This window comes from Leptosomus discolor, chromosome 3, assembly GCF_034619465.1.
Source record: "Leptosomus discolor isolate bLepDis1 chromosome 3, bLepDis1.hap2, whole genome shotgun sequence".
Lineage (NCBI taxonomy): Eukaryota > Metazoa > Chordata > Aves > Leptosomiformes > Leptosomidae > Leptosomus > Leptosomus discolor.
In genome coordinates, this window is record NC_141393.1 from 2,717,382 (window position 1) to 2,741,056 (window position 23,675).

The window sequence follows — 23,675 nt, forward strand, 5'->3', positions numbered from 1 at the left end:
CAACTCTCTCAGCCTGTCCTCACAGGGGAGCTGCTCCAGCCCCTGAGCATCTTCGTGACCCCCCTCTGGACCTGCTCAAGCAGGTCTGTGTCTTTCCTGTGCTGGGGGCCCCAGAGCTGGTGTCACCAGAGCAGAGGGGGAGAATCACCCCCTTCAACCTGCTGGCCACACATCTTTTGACTATGAAGAACTGTAAGGGTCTGTTCTAGATCCAAGGTATAATAAAAGCTGCAAAATTGGCCATAAAAACATATTCAAAGGGATACCTCCTTTGTTATTAAAAGGGATCTTCCACATAGAAAACCTCTTTCCCCAGAGGTGTATGTTCTGGGATCGTTGTGCTCATCGCACAGCACAGGGTGAGGCAGCCCAATGACTAAGGAGGGAGGTGACAGAGACAGCTTGGAGAGGTGGATGACAAGCTGGTGTCATGCTTGGTGAGCTTGAGCTGAAGGATGGATGTCCATGAGATGATGATACCAGAGAGAGAGGCAAGGACTTGATTGGAACAGGGACACAAGCCTGGACTAGAGATAGGCAGGTGAAACATCAGCGTTAAGAGATCTAACATGCACTGGAAAATCGTGATTCATGGACTCATGATTGGAGATCAGCAACACAACTCTCTGCAAATCCAGAAGGAGAAAGATGACAACTTGCAGCCTCTCAGAGGTGTTTGAGCAGCAGAAAGGAAGCTGGGAGAGGAAAGTGTCCTGAGAGTAAGGAAAACATTTCAAGAACAATCCTCATGCCTTGTGGTTGATCAGGTTCTCTCAGTGCTGGGTACCACAAGCGCTGTCAGAGCGGAGGCAATTCTTGTGCTTTTAGGTTTTTCCTCAGAATCCCAGACCCAGGTATCACCTAACGCATAGAGGATCTCTGTTGAGCTGGGCCAACAGGCAGACTGACCATTGCTAAAGTGCCCTGTAAAAGCAGTCCAAGTGCATTCCAAAAAAAAAAATAAATAAATAGGAAGGCTCTGATATTTGTTTGGTGATTTTTTAAGGGGTTCTTTAGAGCAAAGTAGTAACTCAGGCAGCCTGAGTAGCTCCCAGATGAAAATTCGACCAGGAACTGAATTCAAAAGTCTAATTAATCAATGGGGATCTTCTGGATTTCTTGAGCTTCTTTGGCTTTGGCCTTCAGAGAACATATGCTTGTACTAAGTACTCATAAATCAAAGTGAAGGTTGCAAGTACAAAATACCTCTGTCCTCAGCACGTCACCTGTGTCAGGGGCAGCTGGGCTGGTGACAGAGACCAGACACTATCAACTCCAGTCCTTTCAAGGGATTATTCTGCGCAAATTATATCAGATATCCTAGGGGACTGTATGATGAGTAGCCTACCTTAGCAGGGCGCAGGGCTCTGACTCAAGAGCTCTTTTCCATTAATTTACCTTTCACATTAAGCCAATTAATCATCCATTAAGAATTGCAGTTGCATGCGAGTTGAAAACACACAGAAAATACTACGGGCAATACAGTCATTAAGAGAACACAGGGAGAGCTGAGCTTTTCAATGCTACATGCAGGCACTGAAGAGCAGTGTCATTTTTTTGATGAGTGGTATTAAACCTCCAATCTGGGGTGGGTTAGCAACAGGAAAGGATAATCCTGCCTGTGCCCTTCGCATGGTAGAAGCTAGTTCATCCCTTCTTATCCAGAGAAGCAAACAAGCTCAGCCACATAAATAAGAGATAATTATCACTTTGGAGGTTTTGCAGGCTCCAGTCCTTGGACAAGACCAAAAGGAAAAGTTTCCTAGCTCCTTTCTAATTAAGGGTAAGGAGAGAAGTTGCACACTGAGAACAATCAAGCCCTACATTAGATTTCTACATAATCACTTTTAATTATGATTTCATGACAGCCACCTTGCAAAACAGACCCATCATCTCATCCAAGCACAAAAATGTTCCAGTAATGAAGATAAAACTAAGAACCTTAATCTGTTTCTTCCTCTTCTCACTGCTGCCCATCCCATCCCTACCAGGGCTGGAAGTCTACAGCAGCAGAGGCGACAGCGTGCTTCATGGCAGTCTGTCACTTTCTGCTAATCTTCCAATGCTGAAAATCATTTTAAATCCATTCCTGTCTTTTCGTATTTGCATAACTGTCTAGAAAGAAAACTCTAAAAAGGCAGAGTCTGATTTAGTGTGAATGAACATGTCACAAAACATTTCCAAATCTGCAGCACTTGTGTAAATCTTTCATGATTTAAAAGTTGCCAAGTTTCCCATACCATGAGTATTATAAAGTACTGGGCTTCACACTCGGTATACACAAAAAAGACAATTTCAAGTTAGGCTTCCCTTCTCAGGAGCTAAGTTTCCTTCTGAAAGCAAAGCTGTTACGTGCTGAAATTATTTATCTTCAGTGCCAAAGTAGATTTGGGGAAGGTTAAACATCTACTGACAGTTTTGGTGAAGAATAGGGATGTTCAAATCATTTTTTCTGTTTGGAGGGGAATTAAGGTTAAAAAAAATTATTCTCTTTTGATGCATTTAGATCATCTTAAAAATGTGTCTACACTTTCCTCTCCTGAGTACCCATGTGGGGCCTCTGGGCTGCCCTAACCCGTGTGGGCTGCCCGGCCTAAGGATGGGGTCAGAGCCAGTGTCTGGCCATCACGAGAAGGACCCAAAGCTCTCCTCAACAACAGCTGTCAAAAAGAAAAGTCCAGCTACAAACCAGCAGGCAACATCTGTGAATCCCAGCTTGGCTTCCCCTATTTAGCAGGGTCAAGACCCCGACAGTGTGCTGCACAGCATGCTGGAGAGCTATGCTGCAAGCAAACCTGGAAGTATTCATGTCACCAGAAGATTCCCCTGTGCGTACCTAAACATTGTGCAGCCTTCACCCGGCAGCAAAACCCCACTGGTGCCCATTAAATGCCGAAGTATTGACACAGAGTACTACGAATAGAGCAAAACTCAACTTTTTGCCTCTAACAGAGGAAAACCTTCCAGCAACAGGCACCCACCCATGCCGAACACCACACGAGGACCATGCCGAGGTGCTGCACGTGATGAAGAAAGGGATCTGCCTCACATCACCCCCAAAAGCGAACCCATCTTTGCCCCTGAAAGCTTGTAAAAGCACATTGACAAAGGAGCTCCCTCCACACCTGGAGGCCAGGAGCAGCCTGTTGCCCGACACAAGAGCCTTAATCTTTCTCTTCATAAACAAATTCACTCAATATGCTTTATTTCCTGTTACTTTCTGCACTACAGAGTGCTTTTTCATTTTTCCAAGTATGAGTCTTTTTCACTGACGTTCTTCACATTCAGATACTTGCTGCAGGATTTATCAGAATTATTCTTTTCTCTCATACTGGCAGAACACCTCTGGCAGAAAAGCTGAGAGATCTCAGAAACTGATTTTTCAATGAGATTTTCCATAGCAAGAAACACCTCTGCTCCTGAATAAGAGATGATCACAGTCCCCAAAGTTTCTCTCAGCACTTGCAGCATTAGTGATAATAGACATTTTTGCTTCGCATGCCAGCACAGTAATATCAGAAAAACGTAAACTGCCAGCACTGTTTCCATTAGCTTCTGAATGTTGTCATCGTAGGTCCATCAAACCCCATCGTCGGTTTCTAACCCAAGCAGCATTACAGCCTCAAAACCCCCACTCCTTGCCCAACACACACTGAGACGTTCAGAATATCTGCCTTATACCTCTAAGGACTTACTGGACAAAGTTTTCAGAAAGAAGCAATATCTTGGATTTAATCAATGGGATGCAGCTGAAAGTATAATGAGCACACTCTCAGGCACAGGAGCTTCTTTTCAAGTGTGACACAAGCTGAAAACCTCAAGCTAAACACAGATTAGGAGCAATTGCTCCAGGTTTAAGTTAATTATATTAACCAACTAGACAATCTGAGGGGAAAGTGCACCTGCAGAGCACAGAAACGGCGATCAGCCTGTTTGTGACACAGAAGGAAAGGCAAGAAGTTAGCATAGGTGAGGGGTAGCAAAAAGCATGCAGTGGGGAAAAAAGAACTGGGTCTTGAAGCCAATATCTCACTTAAATTTAGGACTTTTTATATTCAGAGCTATAAATTTTTACCTCTCTGGCTGCCATTAGGAGGCTTTATAGGTGTCCTTTAAAGAATGAGTTGCAAGTCCTAGTGTTTGTCTTTCTCTTGCGGTATTCAGGCTGGATCAGGGTCATCAGGAGGTTTAGTTTAGTTTTTATCATACTGTATTCCAGCACTGTACTGAAGGGAGTCTCTAAATGATGATTCTCTAAGCCTGCTCTTAAGCAAGCCCCTCACGGGAGTGATAGGAAGCCAGCTGACCGTGCCATGGCATAGGAGGATGGACCAGAGGACTCCATGCCCCTTCGAGCACTTCCCATTTGCAGGTTTAAGTACTCAGCTGAGAATAGCCATGAGTTTGTTTACTACATAAGTGCATGCCTCGAATCAGTGCAGTTTAAATATCACCTATAACGCATTTTTTCCACCTGTTCTCAACCTAACAAAGTTCTGTGAGCTTCTCCAGAGATTTCTCTTATTATAAGTTTATTGACTTTATGCCAGAAGCACCAGTGAAAACAGAGAGCAGGGTCTGCTTAAGTGAGACAGATTTCACAGCAGAGCTGCTAAAAATGAAGCACAGAATATGAAACCAAAGTGGCTTTATCAAAAAGGAGTAGGCTTGTTATAAGTATTTTTGAAGGAGGATCCTCTTTACAGCCTGCACTTCTACTTCCCAGGAGAGGAACTGCAGCATGGGCTGGGCTGTGGTTCAGTCCTACAAGGGACCACTCTTCATGAGCAGAGCACTCCATGAAATGTGGGTAGCAGCAGTGGCTGCTGCATTTACTCTGATGGTACCTACCCCCAGAATAGGCTATGGATACGTAACCCCAGAGAACAGAACTCCTTAAAACTGTCATCTTTTGGGTTTTTTTGTCAGTATTGCATTATTCACTTTTAAAAGCCAAGGACTCTAATGCAACAGTAAAGGCAACTACTCCAGCATACATAGACAGGTCTTGATTTCCCCCAGCATCCCCATCAAGGGCTACATTAGAGACGTATTTCTCAGAGCATGACAACAAGCAAAGTGTGCATTCACCCCTATTGGCATGTCCTGCTGTCCCATAAAATCGGAGTTCAGCAAATTGAGGATCTGCTAGGATCTTGCAAAGCCAGCCTCAGGTCATAGAATCACAGAACGGTTTGGGCTGGAAGGGACCTTCACAGGCCATCCAGTCCAACCCCCTGCGGCGAGCAGGGACATCTTCAGCTGGATCAGGTTGCTCAGAGCCCCATCCAACCTGACCTGGAGTGTTTCCAGGGATGGGGCTTCTACCACCTCTGTGTCACCTGGCTCCTCGATATATGTGTGTTTTTATGTGCAGGCATAGTCCTGTCAGTACTCTGTATGTGCTCAGCCGGTCCCATCACATAAACAGGATCCAGGCTAAGCCCATCCTGGCTGCAGACAGGTGTGATGCTACAGACCACACTGCTGCCCTGAGGAGGTGCCAGCAATCCTTCTCCACAGCCAGCTTCTTATGACTGGTTGGAAAACACTGGGGTTTCAACACTGGGCTCAAGAGCACAAGCCAAATATTTCCCCCTCTCCTTTCCAATAACAAATAGCTGCACCACCTCCAACGCGATGCAAAAAAATAAAATAAAAAGGATTCGATAGAACTAGGAAAGAACAGATTCTAACCCACAACTCTGATTTTTTTTTTTTTGCAGGTCTCAGAAACCAGTGTAAAAGCAATAATTATGTGTGGTGGCTTAAAGACAGCAGAGCATCACATTGAGTTGTCTATCTCTCAGCCTCTCTTAGAGGAGCCAGTGGCAAAGCTGAGTAGCTGCTGGTCCTTCAAAGCTCCACAGATACTTTCCCAGGTCTCTTCCACTCACTCTAATCCTCCTCAGACTCTGGCTGCTGCCCAGGTCTCCTCCTTCAACCTTTCCCTTGTTGCTGACCCTGCCTTCCCATTTGCTCCCCCAGAGATGCCTTGCAGTCACACATCACTGACCCTTCTCGGTTCCCAGGCCTCCCAAGGACCACTCTCATTTCCAGCTCACAACCTGTTCTGCCACCACTATACATCTAATTCTGCTGCCCAAAAATTCTGGACAAAATGGAATTTCCTGATGCTCAGGGGAAACCTTGAGGTGACTCTGAACATACTACCCAATACTATCAAACTCCCAAGACAGGAACAACCTGGGTTTCAGAGATACCCACACAACACAAGTTAATACTGCACTATTACATGTTGCGTTAACAATGACATAGTTATCAACACAGAATTTGGCAAAGGTTTGAATTAGCTTCCCTGATTAAGAACTGTAAAGAAAAATAGAAAAAAGGAAAAAAAAAAAAAAGAGTAACAATTTTTCCAGTCAAAGGGCAATAACCAATGCCTGTACTTCAGAATAGGCCTGCTTGTTTTATATTACATTACTATGGCTGCATGCTGAGACATGTCATATTATATTAAAAACAACAAAACCTGCAATCTTTTTCCAGATCAGACATCAATAAAAACAACCATAACAATCAGCACTCTGAGTACCTGTGAGAAAATTGATAATTTAATACCTCCAAGAGCTCTTTCCATTACACAGACACTGGTAAAAACAAAAACAAACAACATACACGCTTCTGAGAGCCTTTCACTGTACACAGGGATAAGATCAACTGAACGGGACTGGAAAGATGGGTGCCAGCTACTGTCCCTGCAAAAGTCATGACAACCAGTAAGAAAGCTGGAAGAACGCTGTTACATTCTTCCAAGTTCTTTCTGAGGGTAGCAGCAGGGAGGTTTTCATCGAGACACGCTACAAACCTGAGCACAATTTCCACTCCTGCCACCATCTGAACCCTGTTGGCCTCAGAAGTACAAAACGGGCTCATGGAAGCTGTGTCCCATCGTGCCCTATAAGGGGAACTAGAACAAACTAAGTTTGGGTCTACAGCGATAAGGGCAACCAAAAAACTAGCCCAGATTCATAAATGGTACTGCCCACGCCTAAGGGCAAGCGAGGATGACCTCTGCCCTTCTTCTCAGTTTATCTCCTAAGTGAGAAGTGTTTTCCTGATCAAACGCACTGCTTTTTTGCTCTTCTGCTCACTGGAGATGTCTGTGACACAGCTGCCTGGATGCCAGTTCTCCTCCAGCAAAGAGCTGTAACAGATCAAAATGGCCACACTGGCACAGATGCAATATGGGGTTACTGCCTAAAAATATATAAATAAATAAAATAAGACACACACACCAAAAAAAACCCACACCCAACTTTCATCTCTCAGACTCAGATCCAAGCTGGAGGACAATGCCGCAGGAAGCCTCCCATCTGCCGGGACCTACCCCAAGAGGACAAGGTTCCAAAGACAGAGGACATCCATTTGATTTGCTGCGATGTGAGGTACGGCCTGCAGCCTGCCTTAAATCAGTCCGGCTCTTCGGAGAGAATACGAACATGGAGCAATGACGCTGCTGCTGAGTGCAACCTATTCCCAGTTGGCCTTCCCATCCTAAAACTTAACCTTTCTTCTTTCAAAGCCACGTGACTCAACACTGAGGGCTTTTCCACGTTGTTAGTACGCTCCAGGAGGTTCCTCCACAAGCCTTTGATATGTGGCAGTGATAAAGGGCAATATCTTGTTGCAAACCTGTTTCAGCAAGGCAGTCTAACCATGCCCCCATACTCTTATTTTCTTTTCATTGTATCCTGATGGGAGAGCTGAAACGTGGACTACAGGTAAGAAGTTATCCCAAATAAGACGTGGGATTGTGTACCCTCCAGGAACCTCCATACCAATACCTCAAGAAAACCAGCTTTTCTCCTCCAAGCAAATACTGTCCTCCAAACTTTCGGGATAGAGGCTAATGAACTTGGCCTTTTCAATGTCTAGCACATGAGCTACCCAGAGTAAATACCACCAGGGTAGGCAAAAGCCCACTCCCCTCAACCTGGAGCAGGTATCTGTGGTCAGAAAGAGTTGCTTCACCACCCCTTTGGCTAATGGCTCACCAAGTCCTGTTTTAGCAACTAATTCAAGGCCACATTTGTGCTAATAGCACTAACCCCAGACACAGGTTTAATTTGTTTAACATTAAATTTAGGGCTTCAGGGGCCCCTATAATGAATTTCATTAAACAGAAAAATTCTATAATGTAGTATTTTATGATTAATTAACTGTGCATAAAAATGGTAATTATAATTATGCTCATAATTCCACTCTTGTGTCATTATCATAATAATTGATCAAAATGCTTTACCCCACAAGCATTTTAAAAACTGCAGTGCAAGAGAGAAAAACCCTCTTAAGCCCACACCAAGCAGTTTTTACAGACAATCCCCAGATACTGTCTCTCCACCCCAGGACTTCTAATGCAGCAGCCTTTTGAACAGCCATCGCAACTTTACCCAAAAAAGCTGTTGTTATGAGGGGTGGGGGGGGGAAGATAAAAGTCCATTTGTAGATGGAAAAAAGCCTATTTCTGATCAGAACACAGTCAAGGAACAGACTGCAGCTTCGCTTTGAAAATGGCCAGCTGCCCTACTTTCCTGCTTTCTGCGCGTGGCTTCTGATCACAGGCTGCATCAAAAGCACCCATCGCCTGTTTTTGAAGATAATGGAGATTAGACTAGTGAGATCAAACAGATTAGATAGGCAGCTGAATAATTATCCCTCTACCTTTATGCCTGCATCATATCACAGCCAAGAATTGGAAAGTGCTTTGAAAAGGTGTCGAAATATCACTGACCCAAACTGCCAGTAGCTCTAGCTCTGGAATAGAGGGATTAGACAACTGCCTATGGCAGCCAAAACCTAAATCGCCTCATTTCATCCCTCTTCTCCAAGGCACAGAAGAGGTAATGCTCTTGAACATCTCTGCTGCCCTGCTTCGGTCCTGGCTCTCCTCAGCAGTATTCCTTGACAAGTTTTGATCACCTCATGCTTTCCTTGTGTCCTTCCTTACTTCTGCTGGCACCTCTGCTGCCTCTCTGGATGATTCTACTTGGAAATCCATAACGTTCCCCGGCATCCTTCCCATGGTTTCAGTGGCGCGGGTCAATCGTTCCCTACTTTCCAATAGAGCTCTGGTAACAGAGATGAAGACACTGTACTCACTGGTTTAAGCAATCCACAACGTGTAGCCGCACACTGGAAAAATCCAAAAGTTGGATATTCACCTTGGATGACCATGAATACACCAGAAAACAGGCCATTTTCATGTCCTAACAGCCACAGCTCGTTAATAGCACCTATCATTTTAATTGTGTGTTTTGCAGCCAGCATGATTGCCACTTCAGCAAATCCCTCGCTACAGACACTTTGCAAAGCCTGCGAGCACCAGCAAAAGCTGAGAGTCCTCCAAAACGAACATCAGTGACATCATAAGGCTGCTCTGTGGTAGTGGAAAGAGAAGATCTGTGCCTGTCAAAGGCTTTGACAGCAAGCAGAGGAGGCAGGAGGAGCTGACCTGAAGGAGCCATGCTCTGAGTGTGCCTCAAAAGCCACACAGTTTGGCCAGGCATGCCAGGAAGACGTTACCCTCGTGAGCTACCTCTTGGCCAGGGAAACTGGGGCAAAAGAACACAAGGTGACACACAGCAGGACTTCTTTGATCTCACCACATCCTTCCTACTTTGTTTTTCTACTACTCTCCTTTCAGGTATTCATTTTTTCTCTGACCAGGGCTTTGTATCTCCATCCATCCCGACAGCCAGCTGTGCCAGCCTTGCATTTTCTCCCCCACCTCTCTAGATCTTTCCTCCTTTCCTTTTCTCCAAGCACTCTTAGGATCACTCAAACGGTTTTGAGAGTGCAGTGTGAAAGGGCTGTTCTCTATGTTGACCACCCTTCCAGCCCCTCTCCAAACCACATACACAACTACCTCTCCCACTGGCTTCCAGCGAGCTCTTGGATCACTATATGATGCTTCCCAAAGCACTGCTGCCCATCCCACACCGAAGAGCAATAAAATTGGCGGGACGAACTTCCTCGCTGTCTCCAACACATGGTATAGATTTGGGATGGGTTCAAGCTGCCAGGATCCCTGTGTGGACCTCACTGCTAAAAAAAAATATCAACCTCAGGTGAAGCTCAGAAAAGGCTTCTTCGCCTCCACCATTAGTCGTGCTCGTCAACCTCCCTCATCCTCAGCTAATGCCAAGACTCAGGGTGCATTTGCATCACTTCTCGGCACGGAGCACGGCTGCCTGCTCAGGAAGGGAGCAAGTCCTCTTTCCAGTGCTAATGTGATTGATGAAGCCTCTCTACAGGCGCCAGCTCTGTGTGGATAGGGCCAATTTATATTTTACCTTTGGTTCATCCTCGGTAAGGAAATATTAACCACATCAGAGAGGCCGAGACACACACCACTGCCCACACTTAGCACAACATGGTGCAAACAGTGCTTCTGTGAAGTACTGCTCAGGAGTGAGTTCACGGTCATGGATACTAAAATAAAAGAGAAGCCTGAATTTCAGCAAAGGGACAAAATACTGCAAGCACCAATTACAGTTTGAACAGTTCTTCTCATATCAACCTTCTCCCGTACTTCTGAGTTTACTTCTCCCTTGATGCAGAGCCCACCTTTCCAAAATTAGCTCCTAGACACTTACGTGGGCATCCCAGTTCATTTAGGTCCCACTGTGGGATCGTGGCTCCTTCCATTCACGCGATAGGACTGCTGCGAGTGCTGAGCACTCCTGAAAAACCAGCCTTCCCCAGCAAGGACACCGTTGGTGAACAGAGGTGGACAATTCATGCCGATAATGTTTTCAATCATAATCTTAAAAGATCAAGCAATGGGATGTGCCTGGGGAACTGCAGGGCCTTGTATGCACCACTGAGATCACAGATGTGCCATGAGCCTCTCTGGAACTCCTAGTAGCGCCAGCTCAGTGCTAAGGGGGCCACATTATGTGCATCTAATCTGATACAACCCCCACCCACCACCACCACCGCCGCCTCAGCTGCCTCTCAAGGAACTGCAAGAGGCAGCAGATTAACCAGCAGATCTTGCTGCCTCGAGCACACTCTGATATTTCAGAGAATTAAAATATCTTCCAATGCTTGGGGATTGCAACAGAAAGCCAATGCATTGATCTACTTTCCTATCCCTGCAAAGCAGTAACCCAAATTGTACTGGAGATTTCTCAGCAGGAAACCAAGAGGGGCAACTGGCAAGCAACAAGAGCCTTGATGATTCAGATCTCTGCTCACACTTTAGGTCCAGCCCTTCTGGCATGTAAATGGTTAAAGTCCAAAATTCAGGCTTTGGTTTTCCTAGATCTGCCTTCAAGACTTGTTGTTCCCATCTTCCCCAGTGATTACACCATCACCTCAGTCTGGAGCGGGATCTTCAGTAGGCTGGGGCAGGCTGCTCATGAGGAGCAGGCTGGGAGTTTCTCCCACATTCCTGGGGCCCATTTGCATCAAGACAGCACCTAGTCCTTGGCATCACAGCTCACAAACGAGCAGATCAATTAAAAAGTCTCTACAGAGTTTTAAACTAATGGTCAGCACGTAGCTGGGAGTCAACAGCAAGGGTCTCTCCTCAGGCTATGCCTGGGGGAGCACCACTAGGTTGTGTTTGTTCGTCCACGCTGCAGCAGTCCAAGAAGAACCACCCAGTACCAGCCTGAAGACAGTAGTTTTGCTCCAGTGAATGTGCTAGGAAAGCTCTCTGCTCACATAACAGGAAAGAAGTCTGAGATGCAGATCCTCATAATCTTTGCACAGCCACCACAAGACCAAAGAGGAGCAAAGACTTTCTGTTGACATGACTTTTCAACCATAAAGTTCTCCTGATTCCTAAAGATTTACTGTGGGCATGTCCAGGACTACCACAACTTTGGCAGAACTGAGCAGTTCAGCAGATTCCTGAGCAATGCACGACTGGGGAGGAAGCTGCAGCATCTTCTCCCTCTCTTTCTTGGGCTAACTGCTGCTTGTGTTAAGCCCAGAGCTCAGAGTCAGAGCTCTCTCAGGGATCTCATCAAAATGAGTTCGTTTTCTGGGGAAAATAGGATTTGCTTCATCCTCAACACTGCATAAGCATCCTATGTGCAAGGAATTCCAGGGACTGGACTGTCCCCTGCTCTTTTGGAACCGCTGAACCCCTTCTGCATCACCTAATTAACCTGGAAGCCTTACACTGAGGGTCTGGCCCAGTGATTTGGGCAGTCATTTAGGCAGGAGGAGACTCTCCCTCTAGTTTCTACATCAATGAATGTAAAAGGAATTAAAACTGGGTAAGTTTAAACATCTTCTTCCAGCGTGTGTGTGTTTCGGTGCCTCATTCAAGGTGCTGAATTCCTTGGGAATATGGGGCTGATAAAAAGGTGCATCTTCTGCACCCCACGTCTCTGCCCACAAAGGGCAGGCCTGTCCTCTCATTGCACAGGGTGCCAAGAGGGTCATCAAGGCAGCTCTGACAACCCAGAGCATCTCTGGCAGATAAAGGCTAATCCAAGTCACACTCCTAGCAAGGCTCAGCCTACCTGCAATTGACAGGTCTAGTTTCTGTTAATGTCTCACAACTAGAGCTCTGAAGGGTATTTAAAGACCCACAGCTTTAAACTTACCCCTCCTTCAATGCAAAGCTAATTTTAGACACAAGAAATCAGAGCAAGGTGCCCAACACAGATGGAAGATGCCCCAAAATCTCAGTGGGGTGCCAGATGGGTGCGAGGGGACAGACGCTGAATGTTGAGACTAATCCATATAGTGTCTCCAGTGGGTTTTGATCAGGTGTTTGTAGGAGAGACACCAAACACCGCTATTCTGTGTAGCATATATATTCAACATCATCATGGGCACATCGAATCCCTCTGACACTGATCAGACATGACAACTGCGCTCAAAGCCAGCAATTCCTCATGCCCACGTGGTCCCCAGTAAAGCCACTGCCAGCATGAAAGGGAAATCAGCTGGCAGGTGACTGCCACAAGTGTGATGAGAACATCACGAGTTGCAACCTTGAAGTCTTGAAAAAACAAGTTTGTCCCTCAAAATTAGAGAGGTGCTCATTTTCAAGACAGTCTGTTCCAAACAAGCAGCAACGTGCTCACATGCTGCAGAGAAAAGAGTGATGAAAGCCACAGCGCAACGCTGCCTTGCCTGGGAAGCCTCACGTCCAGCGAGGAGCTTACAGCACTGACTGACCTGAAGCGGACACTTGATGAAAGCCGGGTTTTGCATTGTCAGACATCTGGGCCTCCTTGTTCTAATAAAAAATTCGTCTTCTACCTTTTCTTTTGTAAAGCTACCCTCAGAGTGTAAACTGAAATATATCCGTTTACAGGACAAAACACTGAGGAGTGCAGCTTCTAAAATACCTCCTCAGCCCTCCTCATCCTTGCAGGCACAGGGCAAGCAAAAGAAAATACGCATGAAGGTTGTTAAAGTGTTTTGTTGGCTAACCCAAACCAACTGCAGAGAAGGGGCTGCAATGGAGTTGTGTGATTGACCATACAGTTTCACTCCAGGCTGTGGACACCCTATTACATGGGAAGGTACAACCATTTCCTATGAAGACACAGAGACATCCTATAGACATCTTACCTCAGACTCACTTCATCTATCTTTAACTTCATACCAGGTCTTTTTGGGCAATTCTAATATGGTTGTGTGACCTAGGTCAAAGAATTCCTTCTTGTTCCCCAGACTGCTATGAATACTTATTATAACCTCCCTGGAATGAGGATCACCGGCTTCCCACTTGGCCAACATGGAGACTGACCTTCCTTCCTGTTGAAGCTACTAGTGGTAGATGAGACCCAGCTTCCATCTCAGCAAGTGATAGGTATTCTTGGAAAACGTGAAGGTCTGTCCTACATGGTGCCTTAGTATACCAGGATAAAGAAGGAACAACCTCTGAAACAGGCAGCATGCTTTGTAGTCTGCCCATGGAGATGTGAAAGAGGTCGTATTTTAGATCCTATAACTGAAGATACCATAAAAACAACTCTAAGTGACCGCAGATAAATTACTGTTCTGAAACCATAAACTTTAGTACATGTGAGTAAATACACTTACTCATGAAAGTAGCCTGTGGAAGGAGTCAAGTCAAGTCCAAAATTGAATTCTTGAAAGAGTAAAGATTTACGTACTGGGGTTTTTTCTCCTCCATTAGTCTTACCCACTGTCAAAGCAAATGACAATTTTAGTGCAGTATTTGAAACCTGGATGAGCAATAAAAGCCACCAAAGCACTAAAACAGCCGTTTTGGTCTGAAAGCCATCCTGGACTACAGCTGCAGATTCTCTGGGACTCTGTGTCCCCTGACAAACCAAAAAGAAACAAAAGAAGCCTCAATAAACTCATCACTTTGGGTTACTGTAACAGCACCGATGGAGGAACGACCTGCTTTAGGTCAAGTCCCATCTAATGCATCCGTGCTCACCTCCACTGTTGCATTCGTTCAGCTGTCAGCTTTTCAAGCCATGGAGGAGCTGGCAAATCTCACAGACAAGTCTTGATCACATTGCAGGTTAATTGGCTCATTTTGGTTTACTTTTGGTTTGTAGGCTGCAAGAGCTTCTCTACTCAGGGCAGGTGCTGACACCAGATGCTGGCACTCCCAGGGAATGCATGGGAGCAGATCCCTGGGTTTTTGTAATCACTGCAAGTCTGGTTGTTTGAAAGGGATTTATTCATATCCTACAGTCAATGTATTCCCTGGAATGGGCAGAGGCTTGGTAGCCGGGTAACAGCATCGTCTCTGCCCACAGCTCAGATTAAACACAAGATACTTGTGTTTGGGGAAGTACTTGAACTTTAAGAAACTTCTGAAAGATATTTTGGCAGCATCATTAAGTAACAGGACATTACCTCTGCTTCTGCCTCATGTGCAAGAGAGCTGGCCATGAGAGACCATTAGAGAGGACCTCAGCAAATCAAGTGTATGTGTACCAGATCAAAAGTAGTGCTATATTCTAGTTGAATACCCGATTTTATGCCTAATGAGATATTATTTATTGGGACGCCACAAGGTCTCACCTCCACCTCGCTTTAACTATTAACCACCACAAACGTTTCTATTACTTTTCATCATAAAATAGACAGTCTCAACAACCTCAAACCACTACTATACGGGGGGAGGGGGACAGGCAGAGGGAATGTATATTTAAAGTATGGAGTGATTCTGGCATAAAAACAAATGGGACAAAACTGACTGTGAATATTGCTGGTCTGGAAATGAAAAGAAAGTTTCTAACCGTCAAAGCAGTGAAAATCTGGAACAGCCTTTCTGTGAAAAGTAGTAGAGTCTTAAACTACAGAGCTTGGTATTTTCCTGAAAAGGATTATGTGACAGTCTCCTTGGCAGAGATACTGGAGTCAGGGATCCGGAAGGGAGGGATGTTCCCATGACTCCCCTCTGAATCCCTCCACGGGCAAACGCCAGGTTCACAATAACCATAGGACCGATAGCTGTGCTAAGGCTGCCCATCAGCCCTACACACTGCGTGTAAGTGGATATACACAGCATATGATATTTACACTGTATATCTAACCAGATGCAGCATCTGATATTACTCTCCACACTTCCCCTGCCTAAAGGGGTTATACATCAGTGGCACCTATTTTTTCCCTCTACATACCAGTAGAAGCCCTGGATGCCCAGCCCAAATGTGCTCCTTAACCATAGTCCTCTACAGCCAAGGGAGTCCTCTACTGGTATCCAAAGATTTCAGGGGCATTTCTGTGCTTCCAGAGGGGTTTGCAAGGCACAGGCCTGCAAGTGCCAAATTCAGTTCGTCATTTTCATGGGAAGTGCAGAAATCCTGGGGCGGGTGTCCCAACTTCGGATCCACAAGGGATTTCAGCGAATAAGGTTGTGCAATGAGTATTCATAAGTAGCAAGCAAAAGGGAATCCTTTCAAAATTCACTTATATAGCACCACATGTTTTTCATTTCCAAATATCTTTAAGATGAGCTAAAAAAGTTACTTGAACACCCCCTAACATCACAAAGGCTGTGCAGAAGGGCCCAGCGGGCTTCTACTCGAAATTAATTATGCTTCTACAGCATTCTGATTTCTCACCAAGCTGTCCAAGGGAGCAAAAGTACAGACTACAAGACTCAAAGGCATGGGAAAAGATCACTCACAGTGGTGTTTAGTCTGGCCGCATGTCATGCATGGTAAATCACTCTGTGCTTCTTGAGCATCCTTGAAGGAAAGGGTACATAAAACAAGATCAAGCTGGTCAAGGTCTTCCATTTGACCTGGAATCACAAACTGGTGGGAAAAGCCTCTTCCCTTTCCTTGAGGATAACTACTATCATAATATTTACATGGCACAATCAGCAGCTATTTCTCCAAAAAGGAACTTTATTTTAAATAACGTGTTATTTGAAGTAGGCAACTAAAATCTTACTGGGTCTTTTCCTTTCTGCAAATGCTCCAGATATTCTCACACATTAGGGTGAGGGAGTGTGCCTTTGATGAAGTGACAGACCTGGGAGCCAAAGACCCCTGGGTACACCCCTAGGGCTCTCGGACCTGCGATAGGCAGACTGGAGGAGCAGCAGAGCATGGACCTTCTCCTCCAAGCAGCAGCTACAGAATTGGACTTTCTCCACTTTCCATCCCAAGAAAAGAGATTCCAGAGTTGCTTCCCCCTGCGGAGCCTGCCTTAGCTGGCAATATTACGGCTTTGACATATTATTATCCACTGTAGAGGCAGAGCACAATGAACATGCCTGAAAACTGAGCTGTCTAGACAGTCTAGTCTCAGCAACAATGATTCCAAAGGGAAAGGCCATAAACACTCTCATCCTAGAAGAAACCATTATCACAGAAATAAACCCATTCCATATAAATTGGGTCCAATTCTAAACCATCTTGTGCTCCAAACTGCATAGCTCTTCAGACTGAGTAATATCACCCCTATTCAGGAAATGCTGAAACAAAGCACTCAGAACAAAACCACTTTGGCAGCTCTGCTGCGGAAAAGCTGTTCTCCACTATTCCCTGGTGGGACCCTCCTCTCTGTAGAGAGGCTTTGTGCATTCGGCAGAGCTGCAGGAAGCACTCTCAGCACAGAAACTCACAAGGAAGATGCTGCAAGTGGCTTATTCCAGCTGCTAACAGTGAGTCCGTTGTGCAAGAGTCATGCATGAAATCCCAGGGCTGATGCAGATCGACGCTGTGCATCCAATGTCATTTGCACCAAACCCTGCCCGCTTCATTCATGCAAATGTACCCTCAGCGTTAGCAAGGGCTGTTCCCACGTGTCCCCAAGCTTTCCCTCCAGAATCTGCAGCCAAAAAGCAGAAAAGTACTTATTCTAAACTACTGAATATTTATTGCTCATAAGTGATTGGAAAAATCTGATTGCACCCTACTTTTCAATGTGTAAAGCTGATACATTGGTAGCCTCCACTTTACTAGCATGCTGTTTGGATTTTAATGAGCCAAATCTCAGGCATTAGCCTCTGGGAATGTACATGAAGTCATTATGTATATGGATTTTATATGGAGGCATTGAAGCCAGCCAGCCACAGTAAAGCAAATTGCTCTTTGCACTGTTTGATTTCCAGCAGAGGTAAGATGGATGTGTGTGACCGTCGGGAAGAGCATCCTGTCCTTCGCTTCTTGGGTCTTCCCAGGACTGAGGCCATACCATTTCAGGACACAACCTCACACCCTTCAGGTGTTGGTCAGTGATCATGTCAGAGAAGCCTTCTCCTATACTCAAATGGTTCCACAATCTCCCATCTAATACCACCAGATCCAGTTTTCTCTACCAGTATTTCCTGCATCTAGCTCTTATTTACTGCTCAGTGAAAGTCCTTGCTGGCTTCTTTCCTTCCCTTATTTTTTCCCCCTCCAAGGGGAAACTGCAAGCCACAAGTCTCAGATTTTACTTCCGACTAAACTGCTAACCTCGGCCAAGTCTGACTTCTCTCCCAAACTTTTGTCTCCTTTTGTCCATGTGGACTGTCCATTAATATAGAAAAATTTGGGTGCTCATCCTAAGCAACTCTCCAAAACTCCTTTATTGATGGGGAGAGAAAAATAATTCCACGAGATAACTTGTGTCCAGCTAAGAATTGCTCTCCATCTGTTCTTTTGTCTCCACTGGTTATAAAAGGAAATCAATGGTTGGTTTGCACTAAAACCAAAACTAAACTAAAGGCGGGTGAGCAGAGTAACATCCTTCTTGGGTATTTTTAGGGTACCTAATGGGATTCCCATTTCATTTGAAACCTCTGGCTACTACAGGAGCACAATAATAAACAAAAAATTCTGGGTACTCAGCTCCATCTTCCTGCAACCTGTGGAAGCTTCTCTACACATTAAGGCCTCTTCCATGCCTCCAAGTCATTTCTTCAGTGATTTCACTAAGCCATGGGAAAGCCTCAGCATCCAAAGGTTCTGGAAACCAGTTCCTGACTCCACAAAAGTTAAATTTGCGGGTGTCAGCTCCAAAAGCATGGTAAGCATGTTGAGAGTCAGGAATCGGGAAACATTGTGCTCATGAGAGACTACCTCACCAAGAGCAAAGGCTGTCTGTTCGGTGAGTTGTCTAGTCTGGCCACCCTGCTGTTGCTGCTCAGCTTCTTCGCAGAGCCATCTCAGCCCTTCAAGTCTACAGCAAAGCACCTGAAAACATTTTTTTTTTTTTTTTTCAATATATAAATCTCAACTTTTTAAAGATTATGTTGGGGCACCTTCTTCCTCAGGCAGCCCAAAGCCATTCACCTTTGAAACAGCATCTAAACCTGCTGTGTGAAGATATATTTCACAGTCTTTATTACAAATTTCCTTTTCATCACAAAGATTCAGTTATCTGATGCCTTCTTATGGGTACCAAAAGCAGAAGAGGGCTGGCAGAGAAGGCGAGAGACAAGTGACTACAAGATTAGCTGGGAAATGAGGACATTGCAGAAGAAAATATGAGGCCTGTGGCAAAAAGACAAATAAGCATGGGAAAACAGCAGAGAGAGCGATGCACTAGATAAAGACAGTGAAGGGAAAGGGGAGAAAAGCTTTGAAATGGCTTGAAAGTAAAGATGGGATGTTTACAAATGTGATGGAAGAGGGCAGCAACAGCAGAACAAATTAACATTGTCACTGGGAAGCAGCAAAAGGCATCACAAGAAGTGGGTCAGGTAGGAGAGAAACACATCAGAGAAGCCACAACATAGCAGTGTAGGGGGGACTGCAGCAAAAAGGAGAGAAGAATCTGTAGTAGACATGACGGGAGGAGACCAGATGTGGATCCTCCTGCTGTCAGTGTGGGAAAGCAAGAAAGGCCGTTTGAGGTCAAAAAAAAAAAAAAAAAATCGAATAATTCAGGCAAGGAATGTTTAGGAGGCAGCATTTGGCCAAGCTCATTACACCCTTCTGTGGTATTTCCAAGTCTTGAGATGTGCCAGAGGAAGAGACAGTTCACTAAGGAAAGGCAAGTAAACAAATTATTGGCACAAGAGCTTAGCTACATGAGGGGATAAGATATCTGCCCAGGACAGGGTTAGAGAGAAAACAGTGGGCAAAGAGTTTTATGTGTTTATATACGTACACACACATATATGTATACATGCATATATATATACGTACACACACATGTCTGTGTCTGTATAAGAATCTTTAAATACGTAAAATTTGAGCAATACACAGTATATAATTTTTTTATATATATTAAGTCTTTAAAATCCTGAAGCCAGCAGATCTGGGAAGAATTTTGCAATCGAGTCAGCAAGGTCAAGAATTTTCCTCACCTGGATTGTTGCCTTCTCCAGGGCATCTCCAAAAGAGAACTAACCTACCTCAGAATGACCTATGGGATAGCATTGTTTTGAAAGTTAACACCCATTGAGATCTTCCACCATCATGTTTCAAGAAATAGCACCCTTCAGTGGGCGCAGACCGCCTTTCCAAGCAGCTTTGCCCCACTCTGCTCACCCCTCAGCTCCAAGTCTTTAACCCGTGGCAGGTTTGCTGCATCACATGGATATGGTGGACATGCCCACTCTACTCATCTCCAGGCCAGCAGGATCACAACGGGTTGTAGTCACATCCCCTTTCCTTAGCCCTCCAAGGAATATACTCCTAAAGTATTGATGCCAAATAGTCCATATCCAAGTATCCGCCACCCAAAAAGATTGAGACACCTCAATTCCTACTCTTGCGCACTTTGTTTCATGTTCTTTGACAGATCTGCACTTAGAGCAGCTCGATAGTCCCATTCAGACATCTGCTGCAAACTACGGATTTAAAAAAAAAAAAAATCTCTTGAATATCACGTAGAAATCCAGATCAAGATGAAGACCAGTGCAAAAAGTAGTTTAAGGCAGCCTGATCTTTCCCTACTGTCAGCACCCTCTGCTCAGCCATGCAGCAGAGGAGGGCAGGAGAGGCCATCTCCACACATCCACAGCCTTAGTGAGGGGGATTCCTTCTCATCAGAAAACAAGAGAAGTTTACCTATCTTTTTGATGATCTATCTATAGAAACAACTTTTTTTAGCGTCTCCAGAGGGTTGAAACCTATTACACCTACAATGACTTCTGAGAATAGGTAGTGAATGCCTATCAACATTTAAGGGACTAAAAAAAAGTTGTTCTCAGGTTAAATTTGTATCCTTCACCACTGTTCTGGTGTTAGTGTGAAAAGTTTCTGGTTTTCTTCCATTCAGGGAGGAGGAGTCCAGGTGGGCATTGCTCCAAGACTTCCAGAGTAACATAAAAACACCATGCGGGCCTGTTTGGCAAACTGATATTCTTAAAACGAAATTTCTTTTGTCATCACTGAATAAAAATGAAATCCCCAGAGGCCACAGAACCTAATAGGCATTTTTTAGAAATTGAGGCTGAAAATTAAGGCTGTCTTGTGGAAATTATTTCCGCATGGCTTTAACATATTTCTTCATGAAATTTAATGTCACCTATAAGGGCATTCAGTGACTAGATTGTTATTATTTACAGCCCATTATCTAAAGTACAACACACATAATAGCTCCATACAGAATATGAGTATTTAACAGTAGTCAATGAATAAAACTGTCAGCTCACCGTACCTTACCGACATTGGTGTCTTTGCAGAGTAATGGGACATCACGACGTACAAAACCATTGAGCTTCATTATCCGAAAGGAGAACGCTTTGAACTTGGCAAGCAATAAAGTGAAAAGTATGATGGTATAAATAACCCTGCTTAATAGTACCATCATAAAACACACCACCCTAATTAACACCACTGCCAGTCCTGCCTGAGCTACGCTGCGTGCTGAGGGCGAGCTCCCAGGTTCGAGCAAGACCAGTGGTGAGCAATATTTGTTTCGGGTACAGCACATCCGCTCTTGGTATCATCATGCTTTTAGACATCCTGTTCTTTTGAACATTTATTACTTGCCCTTAGTTGGTATCATCTAGTTTCTTTGCCCCTTCCCCTGTTGCATCCTGCAACCTGGTCCTTTTCTAACCCATTATTGCTGGTGGAGTCTCTGCATCTCCCATTTTGCACAGAGATGCACAAGCTCCTCCACTCAGCGCCTTTGACATCTTGCACTATGTGCAGTTAGGTCTTTGCCAGTCTTCCCTGTAAAGCTCTGGTGTTGAAAAAAACCCAAGCGACACAAAGCTCAGAATGGGGAGGATAATCTGTGAGAAATCTGAGCCAGAGCCCAAGCAGACCAAAGGGAAGGTTTCCAGCAGCAGAGCAAAGTATGGTTTTCTCCCTTCTCAAGTGTTATGACCATTCCATATACAAACTCCTAGGATTGCCTCCTGCTTGCAAAAGGATGGAAACTCCTCATGAGAGAGAAAGCAGTACAGTTCCCCGTCCCCACATGGTTGAAGTTGTACGGGACACACAGCCCTGACACACAAGAGGGAACTCAATTCCACTCCGACATTTTTCTCAAACTCACTAAAGCTCCTACCCACAGGCAGAAAGGCATCTTGACAGAATAAAAGTGATGACAAATAGGAATTCACAGCACTACCTCCGCAGCTGAATTTGGATGCTTCAAGAATAATAAAAATTTTTAAGAGTCACATTCATAGGAAGGTGTCGACATGTCTTTCCTTCCATTTTTTCCACCAAATAACAAGAATATTTAAGTTTAGGTGAAAGCCAGCTTTTTCCCCCCACACTGAGCTGCAGCTTCCCTTCAATATCTAACTGTGCTTGCTATCATGGCTTCCCCACACCCACCACCCTTCCCTGCTCACGACATTTGCCAAGGGTTCTCTTGGACAGTTCATGTAGGCTGCTGTTCTCAATGGGCTTCATTTAACGAAGAAGGGAAAGAACCCTTCTTAAACATTGTTTTCATTCCTCTGCGGTGGCAGATACATTCAAACTGGCTACTGCATTGCCCTACAGTCTGAACTAAGAGGTTTTTGAGCACATTTGCCCACTCCTGTCCTATCTATGAAACAAATAGCAAGCTGTTCTTGAAACGAGGATTTTCCTTAGAAACTACGTCTCCCTCCATTTTATTGAAAAATCCAAAATTTCTCAGGGAGACCCTGCTACCAGTCATTATTCTGTCAGATTACACTAGCCCTGAGAAACAGAGAAAAGAACACATTTAGCTCTTGTGGTAGTCTAGTATATAAATAAGTCTGCCTAATAAAAACATTCTTTAAAAAAAATCCTGAATTGGTACCTTCTCTTTGAACAGCTGATGTTTCAACCCGTAGACCCCCAAACACAAGACTCAAATGTAAATCCATTGTGATCTGCCAGAATGAAGATGGAGTCAAACTGGAGTACTTACAGAAAAGTTTGTGAAAATTTCACACGCATTTTCTTCTTCCCTCATCTTTTCAGATGGCACAGATCAACATCTTTCTTGAGGTAAGAGACCCAGCTGAACAGCTAGACTGGTAGTGCCTTCCCTCTGTTGTTTTAAATCATGTTGTTTATTCATCAGGGAGGGAAAGGGTTCCAATCCATAGGCGTGTAATTGTTTTGCTTGCACATAGTCTTAGTTTGCAATTTCTAGATCCATTCAAGCATTCCTACTCTGTCTTACCAAGGATTTGCATTCAATATGGGGAAAAAAGTTCTCATGGCACTAAATAGTTTATATTAATCATATCATGATTTCTCTATGCTTACTGATTCTTTGAAATTAAATTATTTGCTCACTTGATAAATGAAAGTAGGAAAATTGTGTCTGGGGAACAGAAAATTTGCCAAAGAATGCAGCTGGAAACAAAGAATTGAACTTGAATTTACTGAAACATTTCAGGAAAAGTTTACTAAACAATTTCAGATCAAAAAAAAAAAAAGTAATAGGAAAAGGGGAAGGACTCAATTCCTACCAACGTGAAGGTGGCGACAACAGTCACCATAAACCCCAGTCTTAGATCGTATCATTTGGTCATTAAACTGCTTCCTCCAGATTAAGGAAACAGAGCCTAATTCCAGCCTCTGTCTGTGGGGGTTTTTTTTCCCCTCTCCTACTTTTCCTCTTGTCCAAGGCACTTTCCTCCTCCCTTGGCTACCAGGAGCTGAGGGTGTAGGTGCAGGTGCTGCCAGTTCCCATCCTCCCTGCAGGAAACAGCCTCGGGTTGAGGTGTTGGGCTTTGGGCGAGGCAGTCCTACAGCCAGGCAACGCACAACCACACCTGCAGCTCTGCTCCCAGCCAAAACGGTTGTTCAATTCGGTGTCAGCAGCAGAGGCTGAGTGTGCTCAAGCTCACCAGG